Source organism: Rhodnius prolixus, unplaced genomic scaffold (assembly GCF_049639745.1).
Source record: "Rhodnius prolixus isolate KJV_2025 unplaced genomic scaffold, Rpr scaffold_3, whole genome shotgun sequence".
Taxonomy (NCBI): domain Eukaryota; kingdom Metazoa; phylum Arthropoda; class Insecta; order Hemiptera; family Reduviidae; genus Rhodnius; species Rhodnius prolixus.
The window spans coordinates 4,420,091-4,439,540 of record NW_027411603.1 but is presented as its reverse complement, the minus strand read 5'-3'; the positions used below and the strand labels follow the sequence as shown (position 1 = coordinate 4,439,540).

General features: G+C 34.5%; 1 protein-coding gene across 5 annotated transcripts in view; it reads left to right on the top strand.

Moving 5' to 3' along the window:
- The window catches only part of LOC141453594 (receptor-type guanylate cyclase Gyc76C-like), a 120,645-nt gene that overhangs the window by 46,509 nt on the left and 54,686 nt on the right, over nucleotides 1–19,450 (top strand). The gene's annotated exons all lie outside the window — the stretch shown is intronic.

The window sequence follows — 19,450 nt, the reverse complement described above, 5'->3', positions numbered from 1 at the left end:
AACCATTTTCCCTACCTGATATTTGCTGCTCTATACTTCTGATGTAATCCAGAATAAAATATATCTTCCAGAAGTGTGTGTGTGTGTGTGTCTTGAAACCATTAGGAATTATTGCGTCACTTTATTACTTTAGAAAAATGTAAATTATAACTTTTACCGCCTAATATTGATACCCTGATATTTGTTGCTCTATACTTCCAATGTAATCCAGAATAAAATATATCTTCCAGAAGTTAAAAAAATGTGAAATTTGTCAGAAAGAGTGAAAGTAAAAAACATCTTGGTCATAAGTGGCCAACTCTGCTTCTATTGGTGAGGGTGTGGCTTGGTTGAACACTACGTCATCACAGAACAATACAAACAGACCGCCCACGTCTCACACTTCCAACTGCCAATGAGATTATCCCATCCTTTTTTCCAATTATTTCTAGGAAAAACCATATTTAAATTTTTTTCACTAATTTTTCCCCCATAGGTATTTGATAAACTGTCGAATTATGCTATAAAAATTGAAATCTTAAAAATGTCAAAACTAACCATTTTCCCTACCTGATATTTGCTGCTCTATACTTCCAATGTAATCCAGAATAAAATATATCTTCCAGAAGTTAAAAAAATGTGAAATATGTCAGAAAGAGTGAAAGTAAAAAGCATCTTGGTCATAAGTAGCCAACTTTGCTTCTATTGGTGAGGGTGTGGCTTGGTTGAACACTACGTCATCAGAGAACAATACAAACAGACCGCCCACGTCTCACACTTCCAACTGCCAATGAGATTATCCCATTCTTTTTTCCGATTATTTCTAGGAAAAACCATATTTAAATTTTTTTCACTAATTTTTCCCCCATAGGTATTTGATAAACTGTCGAATTATGCTATAAAAATTGAAATCTTAAAAATGTCAAAACTAACCATTTTCCCTACCTGATATTTGCTGCTCTATACTTCTAATGAAATCCAGAATAAAATATATCTCCCAGAAGTTAAAAAAATGGGAAATTTGTCAGAAAGAGTGAAAGTAAAAAGCATCTTGGTCATAAGTGGCCAACTCTGCTTCTATTGGTGAGGGAGTGGCTTGGTTGAACTCTACGTCATCAGAGAACAATACAAACTGACCGCCCACGTTTCACACTTCCAATAGCCAATGAGATTAGCCAATTCCTTTTTCCAATTATTTCTAGGAAAAACCATATTTAAATTTTTTTCTCTAATTTTTCCCCCATAGGTATTTGATAAACTGTCGAATTATGCTATAAAAATTGAAATCTTAAAAATGTCAAAACTAACCATTTTCCCTACCTGATATTTGCTGCTCTATACTTCTAATGAAATCCAGAATAAAATATATCTTCCAGAAGTTAAAAAAATGGGAAATTTGTCAGAAAGAGTGAAAGTAAAAAGCATCTTGGTCATAAGTGGCCAACTCTGCTTCTATTGGTGAGGGAGTGGCTTGGTTGAACTCTACGTCATCAGAGAACAATACAAACTGACCGCCCACGTTTCACACTTCCAATAGCCAATGAGATTAGCCAATTCCTTTTTCTAATTATTTCTAGGAAAAACACTATTTTAATTTTTTTCACTAATTTTTCCCTCATAGGTATTTGATAAACTGTCGAATTATGCTATAAAAATTGAAATCTTAAAAATGTCAAAACTAACCATTTTCCCTACCTGATATTTGCTGCTCTATACTTCTAATGTAATCCAGAATAAAATATATCTTCCAGAAGTTAAAAAAATGTGAAATATGTCAGAAAGAGTGAAAGTAAAAAGCATCTTGGTCATAAGTAGCCAACTTTGCTTCTATTGGTGAGGGTGTGGCTTGGTTGAACACTACGTCATCAGAGAACAATACAAACAGACCGCCCACGTCTCACACTTCCAACTGCCAATGAGATTATCCCATCCTTTTTTCCAATTATTTCTAGGAAAAACCATATTTAAATTTTTTTCTCTAATTTTTCCCCCATAGGTATTTGATAAACTGTCGAATTATGCTATAAAAATTGAAATCTTAAAAATGTCAAAACTAACCATTTTCCCTACCTGATATTTGCTACTCTATACTTCTAATGAAATCCAGAATAAAATATATCTTCCAGAAGTTAAAAAAATGTGAAATTTGTCAGAAAGAGTGAAAGTAAAAAGCATTTTGGTCATAAGTGGCCAACTCTGCTTCTATTGGTGAGGGAGTGGCTTGGTTGAACTCTACGTCATCAGAGAACAATACAAGCTGACCGCCCACGTCTCACACTTCCAACTGCCAATGAGATTAGCCAATTCCTTTTTCTAATTATTTCTAGGAAAAACCATATTTAAATTTTTTTCACTAATTTTTCCCCCATAGGTATTTGATAAACTGTCGAATTATGCTATAAAAATTGAAATCTTAAAAATGTCAAAACTAACCATTTTCCCTACCTGATATTTGCTGCTCTATACTTCCAATGTAATCCAGAATAAAATATATCTTCCAGAAGTTAAAAAAATGTGAAATTTGTCAGAAAGAGTGAAAGTAAAAAGCATCTTGGTCATAAGTGGCCAACTCTGCTTCTATTGGTGAGGGAGTGGCTTGGTTGAACACTACGTCATCAGAGAACAATACAAACAGACCGCCCACGTCTCACACTTCCAACTGCCAATGAGATTATCCCATCCTTTTTTCCAATTATTTCTAGGAAAAACCATATTTAAATTTTTTTCACTAATTTTTCCCCCATAGGTATTTGATAAACTGTCGAATTATGCTATAAAAATTGAAATCTTAAAAATGTCAAAACTAACCATTTTCCCTACCTGATATTTGCTGCTCTATACTTCCAATGTAATCCAGAATAAAATATATCTTCCAGAAGTTAAAAAAATGTGAAATATGTCAGAAAGAGTGAAAGTAAAAAGCATCTTGGTCATAAGTAGCCAACTTTGCTTCTATTGGTGAGGGTGTGGCTTGGTTGAACACTACGTCATCAGAGAACAATACAAACAGACCGCCCACGTCTCACACTTCCAACTGCCAATGAGATTATCCCATCCTTTTTTCCAATTATTTCTAGGAAAAACCATATTTAAATTTTTTTCACTAATTTTTCCCCCATAGGTATTTGATAAACTGTCGAATTATGCTATAAAAATTGAAATCTTAAAAATGTCAAAACTAACCATTTTCCCTACCTGATATTTGCTGCTCTATACTTCTAATGAAATCCAGAATAAAATATATCTTCCAGAAGTTAAAAAAATTTGAAATATGTCAGAAAGAGTGAAAGTAAAAAGCATCTTGGTCATAAGTGGCCAACTCTGCTTCTATTGGTGAGGGAGTGGCTTGGTTGAACTCTACGTCATCAGAGAACAATACAAACTGACCGCCCACGTTTCACACTTCCAATAGCCAATGAGATTAGCCAATTCCTTTTTGTAATTATTTCTAGGAAAAACACTATTTTAATTTTTTTCACTAATTTTTCCCCCATAGGTATTTGATAAACTGTCGAATTATGCTATAAAAATTGAAATCTTAAAAATGTCAAAACTAACCATTTTCCCTACATGATATTTGCTGCTCTATACTTCCAATGTAATCCAGAATAAAATATATCTTCCAGAAGTTAAAAAAATGTGAAATATGTCAGAAAGAGTGAAAGTAAAAAGCATCTTGGTCATAAGTAGCCAACTTTGCTTCTATTGGTGAGGGTGTGGCTTGGTTGAACACTACGTCATCAGAGAACAATACAAACAGACCGCCCACGTCTCACACTTCCAACTGCCAATGAGATTATCCTATCCTTTTTTCCAATTATTTCTAGGAAAAACCATATTTAAATTTTTTTCACTAATTTTTCCCCCATAGGTATTTGATAAACTGTCGAATTATGCTATAAAAATTGAAATCTTAAAAATGTCAAAACTTACTATTTTCCCTACCTGATATTTGCTGCTCTATACTTCTAATGAAATCCAGAATAAAATATATCTTCCAGAAGTTAAAAAAATGTGAAATTTGTCAGAAAGAGTGAAAGTAAAAAGCATCTTGGTCATAAGTAGCCAACTCTGCTTCTATTGGTGAGGGTGTGGCTTGGTTGAACACTACGTCATCAGAGAACAATACAAACAGACCGCCCACGTCTCACACTTCCAACTGCCAATGAGATTATCCCATCCTTTTTTCCAATTATATCTAGGAAAAACCATATTTAAATTTTTTTCACTAATTTTTCCCCCATAGGTATTTGATAAACTGTCGAATTATGCTATAAAAATTGAAATCTTAAAAATGTCAAACTAACCATTTTCCCTACCTGATATTTGCTGCTCTATACTTCTAATGTAATCCAGAATAAAATATATCTTCCAGAAGTTAAAAAAATGTGAAATATGTCAGAAAGAGTGAAAGTAAAAAGCATCTTGGTCATAAGTAGCCAACTCTGCTTCTATTGGTGAGGGTGTGGCTTGGTTGAACACTACGTCATCAGAGAACAATACAAACAGACCGCCCACGTCTCACACTTCCAACTGCCAATGAGATTATTCCATCCTTTTTTCCAATTATTTCTAGGAAAAACCATATTTAAATTTTTTTCACTAATTTTTCCCCCATAGGTATTTGATAAACTGTCGAATTATGCTATAAAAATTGAAATCTTATAAATGTCAAAACTAACCATTTTCCCTACCTGATATTTGCTGCTCTATACTTCCAATGTAATCCAGAATAAAATATATCTTCCAGAAGTTAAAAAAATTTTAAATATGTCAGAAAGAGTGAAAGTAAAAAGCATCTTGGTCATAAGTGGCCAACTCTGCTTCTATTGGTGAGGGAGTGGCTTGGTTGAACTCTACGTCATCAGAGAACAATACAAACTGACCGCCCACGTTTCACACTTCCAATAGCCAATGAGATTAGCCAATTCCTTTTTGTAATTATTTCTAGGAAAAACACTATTTTAATTTTTTTCACTAATTTTTCCCCCATAGGTATTTGATAAACTGTCGAATTATGCTATAAAAATTGAAATCTTAAAAATGTCAAAACTAACCATTTTCCCTACCTGATATTTGCTGCTCTATACTTCTAATGTAATCCAGAATAAAATATATCTTCCAGAAGTTAAAAAAATGTGAAATATGTCAGAAAGAGTGAAAGTAAAAAGCATTTTGGTCATAAGTAGCCAACTCTGCTTCTATTGGTGAGGGTGTGGCTTGGTTGAACACTACGTCATCAGAGAACAATACAAACAGACCGCCCACGTCTCACACTTCCAACTGCCAATGAGATTATCCCATTCTTTTTTCCGATTATTTCTAGGAAAAACCATATTTAAATTTTTTTCACTAATTTTTCCCCCATAGGTATTTGATAAACTGTCGAATTATGCTATAAAAATTGAAATCTTAAAAATGTCAAAACTAACCATTTTCCCTACCTGATATTTGCTGCTCTATACTTCCAATGTAATCCAAAATAAAATATATCTTCCAGAAGTTAAAAAAATGTGAAATATGTCAGAAAGAGTGAAAGTAAAAAGCATCTTGGTCATAAGTAGCCAATTTTGCTTCTATTGGTGAGGGTGTGGCTTGGTTGAACACTACGTCATCAGAGAACAATACAAACAGACCGCCCACGTCTCACACTTCCAACTGCCAATGAGATTATCCCATCCTTTTTTCCAATTATTTCTAGGAAAAACCATATTTAAATTTTTTTCACTAATTTTTCCCCTATAGGTATTTGATAAACTGTCGAATTATGCTATAAAAATTGAAATCTTAAAAATGTCAAAACTAACCATTTTCCCTACCTGATATTTGCTGCTCTATACTTCTAATGTAATCCAGAATAAAATATATCTTCCAGAAGTTAAAAAAATTTGAAATATGTCAGAAAGAGTGAAAGTAAAAAGCATCTTGGTCATAAGTGGCCAACTCTGCTTCTATTGGTGAGGGAGTGGCTTGGTTGAACTCTACGTCATCAGAGAACAATACAAACTGACCGCCCACGTTTCACACTTCCAATAGCCAATGAGATTAGCCAATTCCTTTTTGTAATTATTTCTAGGGAAAACACTATTTTAATTTTTTTCACTAATTTTTCCCCCATAGGTATTTGATAAACTGTCGAATTATGCTATAAAAATTGAAATCTTAAAAATGTCAAAACTAACCATTTTCCCTACCTGATATTTGCTGCTCTATACTTCTAATGTAATCCAGAATAAAATATATCTTCCAGAAGTTAAAAAAATGTGAAATATGTCAGAAAGAGTGAAAGTAAAAAGCATTTTGGTCATAAGTAGCCAACTCTGCTTCTATTGGTGAGGGAGTGGCTTGGTTGAACTCTACGTCATCAGAGAACAATACAAACTGACCGCCCACGTTTCACACTTCCAATAGCCAATGAGATTAGCCAATTCCTTTTTGTAATTATTTCTAGGAAAAACACTATGTTAATTTTTTTCACTAATTTTTCCCCCATAGGTATTTGATAAACTGTCGAATTATGCTATAAAAATTGAAATCTTAAAAATGTCAAAACTAACCATTTTCCCTACCTGATATTTGCTACTCTATACTTCTAATGTAATCCAGAATAAAATATATCTTCCAGAAGTTAAAAAAATGTGAAATATGTCAGAAAGAGTGTAAGTAAAAAGCATTTTGGTCATTAGTGGCCAACTCTGCTTCTATTGGTGAGGGAGTGGCTTCGTTGAACACTACGTCATCAGAGAACAATACAAGCTGACCGCCCACGTCTCACACTTCCAACTGCCAATGAGATTAGCCAATTCCTTTTTCTAATTATTTCTAGGAAAAACACTATTTTAATTTTTTTCACTAATTTTTCCCCCATAGGTATTTGATAAACTGTCGAATTATGCTATAAAAATTGAAATCTTAAAAATGTCAAAACTGACCATTTTCCCTACCTGATATTTGCTGCTCTATACTTCTAATGAAATCCAGAATAAAATATATCTTCCAGAAGTTAAAAAAATGTGAAATTTGTCAGAAAGAGTGAATGTAAAAAGCATTTTGGTCATAAGTGGCCAACTCTGCTTCTATTGGTGAGGGAGTGGCTTGGTTGAACTCTACGTCATCAGAGAACAATACAAGCTGACCGCCCACGTCTCACACTTCCAACTGCCAATGAGATTAGCCAATTCCTTTTTCTAATTATTTCTAGGAAAAACCATATTTAAATTTTTTTCACTAATTTTTCCCCATAGGTATTTGATAAACTGTCGAATTATGCTATAAAAATTGAAATCTTAAAAATGTCAAAACTAACCATTTTCCCTACCTGATATTTGCTGCTCTATACTTCTAATGAAATCCAGAATAAAATATATCTTCCAGAAGTTAAAAAAATGTGAAATATGTCAGAAAGAGTGAAAGTAAAAAGCATCTTGGTCATAAGTAGCCAACTCTGCTTCTATTGGTGAGGGTGTGGCTTGGTTGAACACTACGTCATCAGAGAACAATACAAACAGACCGCCCACGTCTCACACTTCCAACTGCCAATGAGATTATCCCATCCTTTTTTCCAATTATTTCTAGGAAAAACACTATTTAAATTTTTTTCACTAATTTTTCCCCCATAGGTATTTGATAAACTGTCGAATTATGCTATAAAAATTGAAATCTTAAAAATGTCAAAACTAACCATTTTCCCTACCTGATATTTGCTGCTCTATACTTCCAATGTAATCCAGAATAAAATATATCTTCCAGAAGTTAAAAAAATGTGAAATATGTCAGAAAGAGTGAAAGTAAAAAGCATCTTGGTCATAAGTAGCCAACTCTGCTTCTATTGGTGAGGGTGTGGCTTGGTTGAACACTACGTCATCAGAGCACAATACAAACAGACCGCCCACGTCTCACACTTCCAACTGCCAATGAGATTATCCCATCGTTTTTTCCAATTATTTCTAGGAAAAACCATATTTAAATTTTTTTCACTAATTTTTCCCCCATAGGTATTTGATAAACTGTCGAATTATGCTATAAAAATTGAAATCTTAAAAATGTCAAAACTAACCATTTTCCCTACCTGATATTTGCTGCTCTATACTTCTAATGAAATCCAGAATAAAATATATCTTCCAGAAGTTAAAAAAATGTGAAATTTGTCAGAAAGAGTGAAAGTAAAAAGCATCTTGGTGATAAGTGGCCAACTCTGCTTCTATTGGTGAGGGAGTGGCTTGGTTGAACTCTACGTCATCAGAGAACAATACAAACTGACCGCCCACGTTTCACACTTGCAACAGCCAATGAGATTAGCCAATTCCTTTTTCTAATTATTTCTAGGAAAAACACTATTTTAATTTTTTTCACTAATTTTTCCCCCATAGGTATTTGATAAACTGTCGAATTATGCTATAAAAATTGAAATCTTAAAAATGTCAAAACTAACCATTTTCCCTACCTGATATTTGCTGCTCTATACTTCTAATGTAATCCAGAATAAAATATATCTTCCAGAAGTTAAAAAAATGTGAAATATGTCAGAAAGAGTGTAAGTAAAAAGCATTTTGGTCATTAGTGGCCAACTCTGCTTCTATTGGTGAGGGAGTGGCTTCGTTGAACACTACGTCATCAGAGAACAATACAAGCTGACCGCCCACGTCGCACACTTCCAACTGCCAATGAGATTAGCCAATTCCTTTTTCTAATTATTTCTAGGAAAAACACTATTTTAATTTTTTTCACTAATTTTTCCCCCATAGGTATTTGATAAACTGTCGAATTATGCTATAAAAATTGAAATCTTAAAAATGTCAAAACTAACCATTTTCCCTACCTGATATTTGCTGCTCTATACTTCTAATGAAATCCAGAATAAAATATATCTTCCAGAAGTTAAAAAAATGTGAAATTTGTCAGAAAGAGTGAAAGTAAAAAGCATTTTGGTCATAAGTGGCCAACTCTGCTTCTATTGGTGAGGGAGTGGCTTGGTTGAACTCTACGTCATCAGAGAACAATACAAGCTGACCGCCCACGTCTCACACTTCCAACTGCCAATGAGATTAGCCAATTCCTTTTTCTAATTATTTCTAGGAAAAACCATATTTAAATTTTTTTCACTAATTTTTCCCCCATAGGTATTTGATAAACTGTCGAATTATGCTATAAAAATTGAAATCTCAAAAATGTCAAAACTAACCATTTTCCCTACCTGATATTTGCTGCTCTATACTTCTAATGAAATCCAGAATAAAATATATCTTCCAGAAGTTAAAAAAATGTGAAATATGTCAGAAAGAGTGCAAGTAAAAAGCATTTTGGTCATTAGTGGCCAACTCTGCTTCTATTGGTGAGGGAGTGGCTTCGTTGAACACTACGTCATCAGAGAACAATACAAGCTGACCGCCCACGTCTCACACTTCCAACTGCCAATGAGATTAGCCAATTCCTTTTTCTAATTATTTCTAGGAAAAACACTATTTAAATTTTTTTCACTAATTTTTCCCCCATAGGTTTTGATAAACTGTCGAATTATGCTGTAAAAATGGAAATCTTAAAAATGTCAAAACTAATCATTTTCCCTACCTGATATTTGCTGCTTTATACTTCTAATGTAATCCAGAATCAAATATATCTTCCAGAAGTTAAGAAAATGTGAAATTTGTCAGAAGGAGTGAAAGTATAAAGCATCTTGATCATAAATGGCCAACTCTGCTTCTATTTTTGAAGGACTGGCTTGTTTGAACACTACGTCATCAGCCAACAATACAAACAGACTGTAAGAGAAAGGTACGAAGCTGGATCTGGAAAAAGATTCGATTCTCGGCCAATAACGTCTTCTATCTTCTTTTGAATTTTATTGAATGAATGTGTATGCAAGGAGTGTTTTATTAATCCTCATTTTGACCTTTAGATTCTGATGATTATAAAAAGTAATTCTTTATCAGCTGATGGTAGTCTTATTTGCTTTTAAAGGTACATAACCTTTCAGGTGATTAGACTGCTGAACTTTAATGACCATCCTAACTGGAAAGGTTATTGATGTTATTATTTTTTGTTTATTATTTTTATTAGACTGTAGTAGGCTTTTATTGCTAGATAATTAAATATTTGACCTTTTCCGTTTCTAGTACTTGGCTAAGGAGCCGCATATTTTTTTACTTCCTTTTACAATTCGCAGGAATAAGTATTTAGTCTTTTCTCCGCGGTTGCACAGCTCTTTAATACAGCTTCTGCAGGCCTTATTCTTATCCTGGACAGAGAGGCTTGGAAGTCGTTGGTTTACTGATGACCTCGATGAAGGAGTGGCTACGGGACAGGAGCCATGTTTTTGTGACAAGCCTTCGTAGCTTGGCTGCAGTTTCTCTGGCGATGAAAGTGGCAATGTTATCTTATCAGATTTATCGGCTATCGGGGTGCTATGGTCTCCTTAAGGTTAGTGTTAAGAATCCTTACGTGAATATATGGTCTTTCTAGTCCGAATCATCATTCGAGGGTATGGAAGCAAATAACTCAAAAAAAAAGAAAACCATAGGACACCAGAAATTCCATTTAGGTATATCCAAAGGACAAGGACGCCTCAATAAAGTCTTTGCCAAAAATCGATTTATTTCTAAAAATTTTCCCGAAAAATTCGATTAGGAGAATCGATTAGAGAGAAGTGAAAAAAATGTTCTATAAAGTGCCATTTTGGGGTGTGTGTAATTTACGATCCCATCTTTGGCGTACTAATAGCAAAGACGATTAGTTGTTATTAAACATATGAACTAATAACTCGTCTTGTCCAGAAGGTTCCTAGTAATCAATCAATATAATGTTTACAAACTCTTTTATTTTGGTAAGAATTATATAAAACTGTTGCAGCTTGATGATAATGCGTTAGATCAAAAAAAGAAATAAAAACAGTAGATAACTATAAAATAAAATAGTTAATATCAATTGTATTGTTCATTTCATCCAAATAAATAACTTTCACTAGTAAAAATAGTTTTGAATTTATTTAAGATTATTACTTTAAAGGGGAAAGTAGTGCTTTAATAATCTATTTTGAGATAGATTACTTTTGGGGAAGGTCGGCCTTTATTTTGAAATAGATTACTTTTGGGAAAGGTCGGCATTACTTTGTACTTTCTACGCTTGGGAGTTTGTAGCTAATTTCTATTGTGTTGCAAATTCCAAAGATTATAACAAATATAGCAATCGCCTATTTAGCTTTGCGGGTCTAGCCTCTAACCGCCTAACATATTTTACTATAAATTCCTCATATTAACACAAATAAAATGCAAGGCCTAGACTAGTGCCGCAATACATCTTAGCTTTGCGGGTCTAGCCTCTAACCGCCTAACATATTTTACTATAAATTCCTCATATTAACACAAATAAAATGCAAGGACTACACTAGTACCGCAATACATCTTAGCTTTGCGGGTCTAGCCTATAACTGCCTAACATACTTTACTATAAATTCCTCATATTAACACAAATAAAATGCAAGGACTAGACTAGTACCGCAATACATCTTAGCTTTGCGGGTCTAGCCTCTAACCGCCTAACATATTTTACTATAAATTCCTCATATTAACACAAATAAAATGCAAGGCCTAGACTAGTGCCGCAATACATCTTAGCTTTGCGGGTCTAGCCTATAACCGCCTAACATACTTTACTATAAATTCCTCATATTAACACAAATAAAATGCAAGGACTAGACTAGTACCGCAATACATCTTAGCTTTGCGGGTCTAGCCTCTAACCGCCTAACATACTTTACTATAAATTCCTCATATTAACACAAATAAAATGCAAGGACTAGACTAGTACCGCAATACATCTTAGCTTTGCGGGTCTAGCCTCTAACCGCCTAACATACTTTACTATAAATTCCTCATATTAACTCATTAAATAAAATGCAAGGCCTAGACTAGTACCGCAATACATCTTAGCTTTGCGGGTCTAGCCTATAACCGCCTAACATACTTTACTATAAATTCCTCATATTAACTCATTAAATAAAATGCAAGGCCTAGACTAGTACCGCAATACATCTTAGCTTTGCGGGTCTAGCCTATAACCGCCTAACATACTTTACTATAAATTCCTCATATTAACTCATTAAATAAATTGCAAGGCCTAGACTAGTACCGCAATACATCTTAGCTTTGCGGGTCTAGCCTCTAACCGCCAAACATATTTTACTATAAATTCTCTTTAGGTATATTAACCATTAAATAAAATGCCAGGCCTGGACTAGTACCGCAATACATCTTAGCTTTGCGGGTCTAGCCTCTAACCGCCTAACATACTTTACTATAAATTCCTCATATTAACACATTAAATAAAATGCAAGGCCTAGACTAGTACCGCAATACATCTTAGCTTTGCGGGTCTAGCCTCTAACCGCCAAACATATTTTACTATAAATTCTCTTTAGGTATATTAACCATTAAATAAAATGCAAGGCCTGGACTAGTACCGCAATACATCTTAGCTTTGCGGGTCTAGCCTCTAACCGCCTAACATATTTTACTATAAATTCCTCATATTAACCATTAAATAAAATGCAAGGCCTGGACTAGTACCGCAATACATCTTAGCTTTGCGGGTCTAGCCTCTAACCGCCAAACATATTTTACTATAAATTTTCTTTAGGTATATTAACCATTAAATAAAATGCAAGGCCTGGACTAGCACCGCAACACATCTTAGCTTTGCGGGTCTAGCCTATAACCGCCTAACATACTTTACTATAAATTCCTCATATTAATACATTAAATAAAATGCAAGGCCTAGACTAGTACCGCAATACATCTTAGCTTTGCGGGTCTAGCCTATAACCGCCTAACATACCTTACTATAAATTCCTCATATTAACACATTAAATAAAATGCAAGGCCTAGACTAGTACCGCAATACATCTTAGCTTTGCGGGTCTAGCCTATAACCGCCTAACATACTTTACTATAAATTCCTCATATTAACACATTAAATAAAATGCGAGGCCTAGACTAGTACCGCAATACATCTTAGCTTTGCGGGTCTAGCCTATAACCGCCTAACATACTTTACTATAAATTCCTCATATTAATACATTAAATAAAATGCAAGGCCTAGACTAGTACCGCAATACATCTTAGCTTTGCGGGTCTAGCCTATAACCGCCTAACATACTTTACTATAAATTCCTCATATTAACACATTAAATAAAATGCAAGGCCTAGACTAGTACCGCAATACATCTTAGCTTTGCGGGTCTAGCCTATAACCGCCTAACATACTTTACTATAAATTCCTCATATTAATACATTAAATAAAATGCAAGGCCTAGACTAGTACCGCAATACATCTTAGCTTTGCGGGTCTAGCCTATAACCGCCTAACATACTTTACTATAAATTCCTCATATTAATACATTAAATAAAATGCAAGGCCTAGACTAGTACCGCAATACATCTTAGCTTTGCGGGTCTAGCCTATAACCGCCTAACATACTTTACTATAAATTCCTCATATTAACACATTAAATAAAATGCAAGGCCTAGACTAGTACCGCAATACATCTTAGCTTTGCGGGTCTAGCCTATAACCGCCTAACATACTTTACTATAAATTCCTCATATTAACACATTAAATAAAATGCAAGGCCTAGACTAGTACCGCAATACATCTTAGCTTTGCGGGTCTAGCCTATAACCGCCTAACATACTTTACTATAAATTCCTCATATTAACACATTAAAATAAAACGCAAGGCCTAGACTAGTACCGCAATACATCTTAGCTTTGCGGGTCTAGCCTATAACCGCGTAACATACTTTACTATAAATTCCTCATATTAACACATTAAATAAAATGCAAGGCCTAGACTAGTACCGCAATACATCTTAGCTTTACGGGTCTAGCCTATAACCGCCTAACATACTTTACTATAAATTCCTCATATTAACACATTAAATAAAATGCAAGGCCTAGACTAGTACCGCAATACATCTTAGCTTTGCGGGTCTAGCCTATAACCGCTCGGCTACCATGGGTCTTTATAACAAATATATTTACACCCAACTTTTTTGAAAACTTAATAATTATAACAAACATCGCAGTACACAGTACAATATTACCAGCAACGCTAACTCGTAAACGCCGACCAGAATTCGGCTTAAAATTTAATTTCTCTGGAAAAATAATTGAATAAAAACATGCAGCTCAAGGGAGGGAAGCGTACTCACCCTTTCTCTCCCAGAGGTGCCCTTAATAATTTGTGACTGGCTTAAGGGTGGGAGGGAGGCTTGTGAACCAAATTATAACCTACAGCAACATTACAATCGCTGTATTGAATACTACGCGGTGATCCTCACCATCTAATATACAATTATTAACTGTAACGGACTGCACAAGAAAATACCCAGAACAGCAGACTTTTCGAACCATTTGGTGAAACAAAAATAAAAATAATCGGAAATGACAGCTTCGTGAAACTTGTGTCACCTTCACCGTCGCCCAAAAAAAGTAGTACGGCCATTCTATTCGCTAAATAGGTTCCCTATTATGGCAACTGGCCATCCTCAATATCCTTGAGCCATGGCGCCGGATGTGTGAGAATCAAAGACGATCCCGTCTGTCCTTTTGTCCGCCCGTACGGACGTTTCACCCAATCACTTCCTCCTTGCTTGCTAAAAAAAAAAAACTAGAGAAAATGCCCGGGTCAGCGTATTCATTCTTAAGGAATCTAATGTGACGCTGAAATTTAGATTTGGTTTAAACCACAGTTTCGAGAACAATCAGTTATCTGTCGGGAGTTAATAGCAACACTATTGGGATGAAGTGAAAAGAACAATAACTGACTGGCTGGCTGACTGGTTGGTGGTGGGGATAGTTTGTGTATGCTCATGGAATTCTATTTATAGCTCGCATTAAACAGTAGACCGAGGCACAAACACTGCGGAGCTTCTAATTGTGTGTGTGTGTTAGTAGTGGTAGTTGTTTGTGCATTTGTTATAACAATACTCTCTGTGTTCTTGTGTACGTGCACGGGCGGGCGTTCGTTCAGAGTTGTTGTTCTATATCTCTCTTGTCTTTTTAGTTTTAAATTTAGTAACAACACAAACTTAATGTTGGACATTATTATTATTTAACTCCTCCTTGCTCTTTCCCCCTACTTCCGTTTTCTACATACAAATCATACGATATTTTATTTGCCAGGAATTCTATGTACAAATCATACGATATTATTTGCCTGATTTTTTCCTCTCTTTTATATATATTTAACTTCCGCATTGTTACTTTTTATTTTTAGACTAGAAATGTTTACACAACTAGATTTAATCTCAAGAAGGTTTAACGCGCCGTTTTGCTGCTTTCAGCAAACACTTGTAGAGGAACTTTTGACGTCATTCTTTCTGCTACAAGATAATAAGTTCAATTGTAAAATATAATAACTGATACCAACTAATTTTTTTTTGCTATACAAAATTTCCCATTACTGTAAGAGAATGTATAGTTTTTCGAGGAGTGTGTTAAGTGTTTTCTGATGAGTTTGAGAGAATTGAAATCATATCCGGAAATTTAGGAAATGAAACTTTACTTCCTCAAAAATATTCAAATAAATTATGTATCTATTTCTCGTGGTAGAAACAAAAAAAAAAAATTAAAATACAAATCCACCACCTTTTTCTTTGTGTAATAAAAAGCTTTACAGTAAATATTATTTTATTTATAAGAATCTTATATTTTAGGAATTTTGTTTTCCTTAAAGTATTTATTCTTGGAATAATATTATCATAATACCTTGTTTACACTTAAGATGTGGAAATATCACGTGATTGCTTGTAACTGATTACTTTTCTGAGATAGGTAGGTTTCTTCACTGTTATCTTTTTTTTTATTGTCGACTTTACGTTAATGAGTTATATGGTTAAATTTGATCCTCTTCTATTTTATTTGAGTAATTATTACAAAGTTTAGACCAGAAGTTGTTTTTTTTTTTTTTAGGTATATTGAGTCAGAAAAAGTGTTTTCTTTTAAGTGCCATTTCGATGTTATGTACAAATTTTTGCAATCTGCGTCATTTCCGTTAAAATTTTGTACTAATGTTTGAAATGTACGGAAGAACCTCTCTAGAATAATGTAAGTTATTAGAGAAAAGTCATGTGAGTGAAATAATAATAATACATTCATTGATAGATAAAATAAATGCACGTACAGATAGATCGTTTTTGACTCAGAGGTTAAAATCTCAGAGGTTAAACTCAGAGGAAAACGAGACACGAGTTGGAGTTCACTTTAAAGAAATAATCATAAATATTCAGTTTTTCGGATTAATTCATAATAACAGTGTACTGGAAGTACATTCTGATGTTAGTAAAGTAAAAAGTAAAGTAATTGCCTATTTTTTCAGGCAGGCTTTACATCCAACTATCACAAATTTGGTGTCGTGGACGGAGGCGACCAGCAAACATACTTTACTACAAATTCCTCATATTAATCATTAAATAAAATGCAACGCCTAGACTAGTACCGCAATACATCTTAGCTTTGTGGGTCTAGCCTATAACCGCCGAACATACTTTACTATAAATTCCTCATATTAACCATTAAATAAAATGCAAGGCCTAGACTAGTACCGCAATACATCTTAGCTTTGCTGGTCTAGCCTATAACCGCTCGACTATCGTGGCGCCTTTTAGTATTCAAGTAGGCAAGTAGCTGAAGTATAAGATTTGTCAGGATAATAATAGACGCTGCAAAAGTGTGGGCGAACTTTCCAGTCTGTATAGATCTGCATGTATATTAGTGAGTCTAATAGTAAACAGATGTGTTCGTATTTCCTGGATTTCAGTGTCTTATTGTTTAATGATCTAGCTGGCATTATAATGATGTTAATAAACAATAAACTGGCGCTTCTATAAATGGAGTTTGCTAGTCCAATTTGTGTTTATTGGTTAGGTAGAGGTCATTTCCTAGACTAAATCTACTCAAACTAAACTCAGTTAAACTTCCTTCATAATGTGCGATATGCTGGTCCAAGGATCTTACTCCCTGTTCCCCAAGCAAGAGAAGCAGCCAGAAGAGGGTTATTGTTCCCATCCCCTAGGTAATCTAGTTGGGAAATCCTCTTCTTCTTGCTACGTCCAGGGTCTTAACCACCAGTAAGACAAGGTGAGAGTTCTGTTCCCCAAAGCACCGCAGCCAGAGGAGGGTTATTGTTCCCATCCCCTGGATAATCTAGTTGGCAAATCCTCTCCTTCTTGCTACGCCCAGGATCTTAACCACTAGTAAGACAAGGTGAGAGTCCTGTTCCTCAGGGCACCGCAGCCAGAGAAAGTTATTGGTCCATCTCCTAGGTAATCTAGTTGGTAAATCATCTTCTTCTAGCTACGTCCAGGGTCTTAACCACTAGTAAGAGAAGATGAGAGTCCTGTTCCCCAGGGCACCGCAGCCAGAGAAGTTTATTATACCATCCCCTATCTAATCTAGAAGGTAAATCCTCACCTTCTCACTAGGTCCAGTTACCTTTTGGCTGCAAAGTACCAAATATCTCATAAAATCAACCTCACGATGGCTACACAGTCGAACAGGAGGACGTGAGAGATTGTTTCCTTCTCTTCCTAACATAGTCTACACCATAAATTTCAGGTTGTAACCTGCTGTAACCCAGTTACAGCAGAATAATCTGTTTCCTCCCTAGCTTCAGGATTTCCTCGGTCCTGATTTTACACACATTGGGCATATTTATTTCCAAACGTCCAGTCAAATGTGTGCGTGTGTGTACAAAGATTTAAAGAAAATCCTTGGAGCCATTTTTTAGGAAAATCTCTCAGGAATGGGAAAAGCTCCATTTCCATTAAGTGGCACTTCTTGTGGAGAAATTTTGATCAGCTAAATTTCCATCAAAAACCTTTTGGCGAGATCAAATCGTGATGTAAAGTTGCAGTTTCCTGTGATTTTGTTCTTTTTTTTTTTTTTTACGTTTTTGAGCCGACTCACGGGGGTGCCATAAAAGAGGCATTTCCAACCAAAATTTGGCATGATTCTAATCTCTTCAGAAGAAGTGCACATTTAAAATGATGACAGTAATTCCTTTCAGCGTAATCTGGTGATCTGCTAATTAAAGAGTCATTTCTGCCCATCTCTAACGTCCACATTGTCCGCAGAGCGGTATCCAAACCACCAAATTCCCAGCTAATTAGTAATTTTATATAAATAAAATACTCCACTTACGGTCATTAGAGGAGTAAAAAACTTCTCTAAAAAGTTTTCTTTTTTAAATTAATTAAAGATTCCAAATAGTGATAAAACTGGCTGGTTATATTTTATGTGCACGAGATAGGAATGTCTTGTGGTACAGTCCAAACACCTAACAACCGAACACGCAATACTCGGTCTTCTTGAGCTCTTATTTATCTATTTTAGGGAAAGTATTAGGATTTAGCACGTTATGTAGGCTAGTCAATAATAGCTGACCCTTCTCCTCTACTCAGAAATGCTTACCCAGAAGGAATACATCCTTCTCTCCAACAACTCGAAAAGAGATGAAGAAATAGAAATCAGCTGTTTCAGTACCTTGAAAACATTTCTTACTTAAAAAAAAAAAATTCATCACATCGATTGCAAAAACTGGATGTAAGATATCGAAATACATGGATGATGACCCTGCCGTCTGTTGGACAAATGGAAGAATTACACAGACAACTCAACCTCTCAAATATGTAGTTGCGAGCCAAATTCATACAAAGATAACAGTCTCAATTTCTTTATATTTTTGCTAGGGAATTTTATTACTATACAAAGGAAATTTTGATGCTGCGACCAGTGAAATGAAGCAAGAAAATTTGGGTGTTCTTGCAAGAATAAAAATTAAAATTAAAAGTTCAAAATCGTTCCCAGACACTACACTAGCGTAGATTTATCGTCAACTCTTGTAGAATCTTTCGTTGCTAGGGTTAAAAATAAAAAAAGGTGAGTGATATTTTATTTTCTAATCTAATTAAACCTAATTTTCGATATTTTCGAGTTTCCTGATCTCATTCTCACATATCATAACAATATACGTAGTAATAAAAATCTAATCTAATCTAACCAAAAAATGAACTTACTCAGTTTTATCAAACAGAAACTTATAACAAAATATTAATAATTGATTAGTAGCCTATAATAATTTTATTTTTATTTTTTAATTATTTAAAATGATTTCTAGTGTTGTACGTTAAATAATATGGCAAAAAAAAAAATAAAAACGCAAATAAAATAAGGGCGCCCTTTTTGTCCAACACGTTTCACAAACAGGGGCAAACTTACGATTGCTTCCACTAGCCAGCGCTGTGCCCGGGAACAATTTAAAACCGCGAAGTTTTTTTTCCCCAACTGAATGTTACGTTAATTGTATTCAATAAATGGCAGAATTGTCATTCATTCATTTTAAAATAAAACATTACAACATTTTAAAAGTTAGATAGGTACTAAATTTGTTTTTAATGTAAAGTATATCTATAAAATAA